Source organism: Nicotiana tabacum, chromosome 18 (genome assembly GCF_000715075.1).
Source record: "Nicotiana tabacum cultivar K326 chromosome 18, ASM71507v2, whole genome shotgun sequence".
NCBI classification, from domain to species: Eukaryota; Viridiplantae; Streptophyta; class Magnoliopsida; order Solanales; family Solanaceae; genus Nicotiana; species Nicotiana tabacum.
This window is the reverse complement of record NC_134097.1, coordinates 10,641,213-10,649,273: the sequence shown is the minus strand read 5'-3', so window position 1 is coordinate 10,649,273 and position 8,061 is coordinate 10,641,213.

The window sequence follows — 8,061 nt, the reverse complement described above, 5'->3', positions numbered from 1 at the left end:
TATTGAATTTGAAAAGGTTCTTCACAGCCTTGAAGTTAGATCTATATATATCTACAACTATATCCTTCAGCTTGCTTTGATATGTGTAAGTAAATTTCATGCCTTTTTGTTTTCAACTAAATGCTAATTATATATAGATTTGTTTTTGTTCCACTAAAAACAGTGGTAATCTCATGTTTTCTTATAGGTGCAAGATATGAATATATTTGTGCGGACGTCTTCTTAATTTAGTAGTTCACAACTCATGTGATTCAATTGTGCCACCATGGCATCTTTTATATACTTGATCAAATGCCGAGGCATTATTTGCAAGTGCAGTATAAGAAACTATCATGTCGAAACTATAGGTCCCTGGTAATTGTATTACCTTTTTTAAGAAAGAAAAAAAGAACACAATCAGCTCATATAGTGATAGAGAGGTTAAATTTAGTTCATGTACTTATATCTTATACCATCTTGTGATCTTATAGCATAGAAATGAGTTGATCCTTTCATATTTTTCGCATACTAGAGGTTTAGTTTTATTTTATGAAAAGAACATTGTTATTATTTCATAAAACAACTTGCCTCTAAGGAATAACTTATAGGTAATATTTTCTCATTGTGATAATGCTGGTCAAGAACCAATCTTAAATTATGAATATGAGATTGTGATAAGATACAAATTATATACAGATATATTATTTGACCCTTGTTAAATTTTTATATGTTGTCGAGAAATTATATACATTTAATAGGGCCTTTAAATAAGGAAGAAAAAAATAACCAAGACTATTAAATAGCAAAATGAGAAGAGAAAACATACTGTGCTTGAAGATTGATGAGTAGCAATACTCTTGAGACCTGCAACAGATGTTAAACTTGTAACTGTTTGAATCTGCTTGGCCACTTAAAATAAATACTAAAAGTTATAACCGTTTGATTAGCAACGTTTCAGCAAAAGTAATAAATGATAATAATCAGTCATTTCTCCTAACTCAGGTTTGATGAAGATGTTTGGTGTTTGTGGTTAAGTAATGAGGTAAACAATTAAAGTTAGCTGGTAAAAAAGAGGAGAAAAATTCAAAAGGAGGAAAAAAAAATCATTCTTAGCTTTTGAGTGATGCCAAGTCATCCTCTCAAAATGTTTTTAACTTAAATTCTAATCTATTTGGATTTAAAGATTATAAAAGATTTAAATACATTTCAATACTCGAGCATTAAAAATATTATTTTATAAATCCAATAAAAAAAATTATAACTGCGCGAAGTGCGGATCAATTCACTGGTATATGCTAATTCCGGAACCTTCTATTTTTCCTCTCCAAGTCAGGCCCAAAATCAGTGTGGACCCCTCTCCCCCGAGAAATGCCGTGTCTTTTCTTGCGTGTGTGTCACGACCCAATTTCACCTATAGGTCGTGATGGCGTCGGACACAGCTGTCAGACAAGCCAACAATAAATACTAAATAAATTCTCATTTTAATATTTTTGAAGTCATAGTTGTTCCCCTCAACTAAATAGCAGAAGATGACATTTACCAAATACGTACTAATATCTTTAAAAATTTTCAATACAATGCAACCCATAATCATCCCAAAACCCGGTGTCACAAGTGCATGAGCATTTACTAGGGAATTAAAATAAAATACAGCATCTGTGTAGAATACAAATTAGACAGAAAAATATAATAACTCTGAAGGAGACTCTATTAGCTTTGGATCGTAATATAGAATGCAGCTCACCTATGTCCCCATAATTATTAACCATACCTCTATGCCCACAAGGCCGCTATACATATATATACCTGTACAATAAAATGTGCAGCAAGTGCAGTATGAGTACGAAAATAACGTGTACCCAGTAAGTATCAAGCCTAATCTCGAAGAGGTAGAGACGAGATGGCCGACTATGACACTCACTATGAGTCAATAATATTAAATAATCATGAAAATAGAAATATTTATATCAACGTGATTCACAGAGTTAAAAATAATTTTATTGTACCAGCAGAGGTAATTAAATTCCTTCAATTCCAATAATTCTCAATATATTAATTAAATTCCTTCAATTCAAATAATTTTTAATTTATTAATTAAATCCTTCAATTTCAATAAAAATTTCAATTTATCAAATAGCTTTACAAGCTGCAATTCAATTACAATAAATTTCCAAAGAAAGAAGGACATTTTCTTATGTACCTCCGGAAGGAGAGTATATTCATTATAAGATAAATTTGGGAGGATGAACAATTTCTTTAAACAGTTAATTAATTTAAACAGAAAATTAAGCATATGAAATTTTTATCTTTATTATATTTTCTAACAATTCACAATTTATATATCAAATAATAATATTAAATAAAGAATATAATTTACACAAGTAATTCATGCTTTGTGTCCTAAACTACCCAGACTTTAGCATTAATAGTAGCTACGCACGAACTCTCGTCACCTCATGCGTACGTAGCCCCCACAATTAACAACATTATTAATTTAATCACCTATGGGGTAATTTTCCCCTCACAAGATTAGACAAGAGACTTACCTCGCTCCGAAGTTCCATAGCCGGCTCCCAAGCCTTTCAAATAACTCGACTGATGCCCAACGCTCCAAAACTCGCTTTCGCTTTATTAACATTCACAAGCTTTTAATCCTCCTCTGATATCGTAACATTGAGTAAAATACTCATACGCCACCAACAAATTGATATCTACAATTACAATCCCAATTACAATCAAAATATGACTCAAAAATATTTATCAATATCCATTTATGGCTCTCAAGTTGGCTACAAGCCTCCAGCTAAAATCGTCTAATAGTTTCACTTACTAGCATATTCAACTCCACTCTTATCATTCAATACCCATTTGAAGTCATCAATGATATTACATTAATTCTCCAACACCGCCAAATTACTATTCATCGTCTTCCTTAACCAACATTTTTAAAACATTCAATTCGGTGATTACTTAGTTGAATACTTTCAACTAAGCTAGAATATGATTCCATGGGTTCATTGCATCCTTTAATTTTATTTTCTAAGAACACTATTTATCTTTCCTTCATTTTCTCAAGAACACTATTCATGCCATGAACTAGAGTTTATGAAATCAATTATCCAACCATAACAACTTGAAACAACTATTAGAATTACTCTCACCGACTCATAAGAAATGAGCTTGAAGCATTAGTATTACCTTCTTGAAGCTTTTTCTTGAAATTCCAATATTTGGGAAATTTGGTGTTCTTGAACAACTTGAAAGATTTCTAGGGATTTCAAAGATTGAAGGATATTAATACTAGTGTTAATAAGATGTTATTAACTTAAAATATCCAAACAAAACTCACCTTGTATTCTTAAGTAGTCCCCAAGGTCGAATCCACCATGAAAGAACCAATCCCTAGCTCAAGAAAATCCCCAAAAATGGCTGCTGCCCATGACTGCCTTATAAAGGCACAGGTGCTTCAGCGAGTTGTACCTTGCGTTGTGCAGGTGGTACCTCGTATTACAAGTTTTGCCCTGCTGGACACCATTTACTAAAACGTCCATAAGTCCTTGTAGAAATATCCAAATGACGAACGGTCAAAAGCGTTAGAAACTAGACTCAAAGATCTTTCATTTGATAGGTTGTCCACTATATAAATCCTTATATATATAGGTATATATATATATATATATATATATATATATATATATATATATATATAGGCATGCTCGTCCAAAGTTAGGTTTTTGTGTGTACTTATTTGGAACTTTAGTCTATCATGCAATTTCCAACTTGATTAAGACTTAGGGCTCTCCTTAGACCCTACATCACTTATAATATGACTCGTTCACTTATTAACATACGAACCTGTTGGAACCTTAAAATTCCGATTCCGGGGTCGTTTTCTCAAAGTGTTGACCGAAGTCAAATTTGCCCTTTTAAGGCTAACTTAAGGAACCAAGTGTTCCGATTTCAACCCAAACACTTCCAAATCCCGAACCAACTATCCCCGCAAGTCATAAATTATTAAAAATATATTCGGGGAGTTTTATTTAGGGGAACGGGGTTCTAAAAGTCGAAACGACCAGTTGGGTCGTTACATTCTCTCCCACTTAAATATGCGTTCGTCCTCGAACGTGCTAAGGAGTGTTCCGGAGTTATCCAAAATTATTGTTTAATACCTCATGCACCTACTCGTGCTACCACACCAGTTGAGCACATTAACTCGAGCCAATCTGAAAATTCTCCCCTTTATTTTGGAAAATAAGCCTTAGAGCCCAATTCTAACATCCAGAATTCTCCACCATGCCTGTTTCCAACCTATGAATGTCGTATCTATCATTACACGATGCACCAATACAGGGTTGCATACCTTTGTTGAATTTAGACCATGCACTGCATCATTCACATGACTATAATAACATCCTCCGATAACAATAGCTAAAATTCCACGAATCTGATGTTCACAGCACACCTCATGATACATATAAGTCATGTTCCAACTCTTGAAATGCTTCCACGATGGAAGAAATGTGTAGAAATTCATAACCAACTGCCGAGTCAACAATTATTGAGTTTCTCCTTCTGACAAGAATCATTACCTCATTATAACCAAATAATGGTATTTGCTCTTTATTACACTTCATATAATCCGATCGCACTAATCCCGAATCCAATAATCTCGTCTCACCAAGTATAAGCTGCTCAGGCAATAAACCACCTCAGACACGATCAAAAAGCCTCATATGACGCCACAATGAGCTAATAAGCTACGGACTTGATTGCGATACATAAGAAACACGAACTCTGGAAAGGATTTCTCGACCCACGTGACTAATTAGACAACTGAAAAGGTGTCATGAACCTTCCTCAGAAAATGGGACACAAAACACATAAAATAGAATATAGGGGACTGTACTTAACATCACACTGTTGCGGCATGCAACCCGATCCAAACAACATACCCGTGGCGGCGTGCCACCCAATCCGCACATAAAGAATCTATAAGGAAATACTTACCGAGCTAGAATGCTCATTACTACAAAATATCCGAATATCGGACACAAGTACGCTAAGTGCATAATACCATCCCTGGAAGGACCGACATCGCCATACGCTACAAAACTCAAGCACAACTAAGGTGCGACATATAATCTGAATCCCGAGAGCCATCCTGCTCACATAACACCATCGCTCTGTGGAACCTCAACACATAAGAAATTTATCAAGTCATTTCGTAACTCACACGGCACAATATAGTATTACATGAAATAACCGACGATGAAACGACATCCAACGTCCGAATACTCCTCCATAGGGAGCTTTTATGCTGAAATGAACACATCCGGCCTGATATAGAGCCCGTATTCATATTTAATTCCATCCACAGACCTTAAGCCGATTCTGAGGTCTAGGCTAATAACCTTTCAAGGATCCATAATAACCCTTTTTCCCATAACACACAAGAATAGCCGTCATAATCGGAACAAACTTTCACAGTCCACAACCAAATGAACCAAGCGCCCTCCAGGCATAAATTCTCGAATCAACGATATTACCACAATCTTCATACTTGGTTTCAATATTCACTCAATTAAGTGACTACACGTTACTCTTACACAATATTTCCGTGAGACATGCTCCCACGACCTTCCACACCAGGTACCAAGTCTGCACATTCATGCTACCGGTTAGACAAAATACTGTAAAGCATATCAAGAATCCACAAATCAATACACAAGGTCCCTTATACCTGACATCGACCTTAGATGATGCCAAAAACAATACCATCTTACTTTAAACATCTAAATCCCTTTCTTGCTCATCCGAGCTCATAACATCCTTGTCAACACCGAACTCTTAAATCCTCAACTTTCGAATCCCATGCTACTTAGTGCAATTAATCACGCCAATGTGCAAGAGTACAAGAATTTTATCATAACTCCCGAACCACTTAATAGGGTAAACACTTCATCATATAGAAACCTTCTTCTTAACTCATTTCAAGAGAACCGTTGCAACACGTGGCTGAATTCCTATATCCGTAGAAAATACCGACCTTAGGTAGTGGTTTAAACCACCATAACTCTTCTGGGATCCCTCTACACATAACATGTCATAATACTTGAATTTCTCCAAAATAAAATCAATTACGGCGATCGTCAAGCCTCGCACGTACCGCCACAAATCACATGCATAATTCAATGCGATGAAGGAACTGATCATTGCCACCATCGTGTCGATTCAACCATTGTTAGCCGATCCATTTTTTTTTCTCGATTTACTCTCAACTTGCCTTAGAAATAATAATAGCTTCATTCATTATATCACGAACTCAAATCCACACTCATCCAAAGTAACCTTATTTCACGAGACCACGCTATTTCAAAACCCACTAATTATCTCATATCCCTTCTTGTGCGCACTTTTTACATCTTCAACTAGTACACCCATTCTGATACTTCTTTTATGAATCTGAAGTTATTTTCTTCCGTTTTTTCTAATGCTACACCACAACCTGAAGATAACGTAGAGTACTCCAAGACCTGTTTAATAATCTGCTGTAAAAGCTCGATACTCAACCATACTATAGACTCGAGATCCTTAGACACCACACTTTAAATTTTTGAATGCACTAGGACCGTTATTGAGAGTCACTTGCTCTGACTTGTTCCCATACATGATCAACTCTAAGGCCTTGCTAGCACATGGACACTTTCTCAAGGAAACACCCGACTGTCTCACTCTCCCTGTGCATTACATCTACACGAAGCATAAACTCTGAGTCTTCCCACAAACCTGAATATGGATTGATAAGGCCAAATATGGCACACATTCCCCAAATCCTTTGCTCAAATTACCAGCGATGTTTTCTTTCCTTAGTCGTAATGATCCACCAATACACCGATAACCAGAAATCGCACAAGTTGACACTACACAATCCAATCATAGACAGTGGGTCTCTTCCACTTAGCTTGAAGCTACAATTACAAAATTCTGGAATCCACCGAGATTCTTTCTTCATCGTCGGCATGATCCTGCACACGCAACTTGCCAAATGTCTTGAAATTCTTCTATTAACCTTTAATAAACACTCCGAACCACTAGCCATATTTACATATTAAATTTCTTACCGGGTAGCTAGTAAAATTCTTCATAGAAGCTTCATCAACACCACGCGACCGCTAACCTGCTCACATGAGATAAGCCATATGTGGAAATTACATGCTAACATATTCCAATGCTGCTGCATTGGGTGCAATTACTACAAAATCAGTAGATCACCCTGAGTCCGAGCTAATTCACCAGCTGCACCAGTCCGTTCACTCCTCATGGCCGTCAACTAGAGGTGCGACAATACATTATAATCCAAAGTCATGTTGTATCATTCTTCATATCAAGCAACTCCCTCCTGTTGTATCCAATATTCCTCAATATAGCAGTTCATATTACAACTTAAGTCCATAGACCTAGTCACTGTCCATTTTACATCCCAAATCACTCCAAACGTTCCTCAAGACATGTAATCATCCTACCACGTAACCCATGTGCTACCTTGCCACTCTCCCACTTTGGTCAACCATCTCCTTTAAGCAACTACTTTGCTTTTGTTTTCTTACACTTGGCATTTTCGGAACCTAACCACCGCAAGGCACCTTCCACATGTCCTTCCTCATCCTTCGTTGCCCAGTTGTTTCCTTAACTCATAATCCGTCTCTGTAGCACTTGAACCAATAGATCGTTACCATCTTTAAACCTTTCTGACGATCATCCTTCTAGAGACATCAATACTAGAAATGTTGTTTCGATCCTGAATCACTTCACATCGCGATCTCTAACGACTGCTTCCTCTATACCAATTCCTAACACCCCGTCATGAAGGTGAGTTAATGAAAATCATAACACTGGCGAACCTTAACGCATTTTACAAGGCGATGACACCACATCAAAATTGAGAACTCTACCACACTCGAAAATATCAAGCTTCGTTACTCCATCAACCCCAAACCTGAACATTCATAGTCCGATTGCCTTTTCTCTGCTAGAATTAAAACATGGAACCTCTGAATCATGTACTGAGAAAATCTTCTTTCA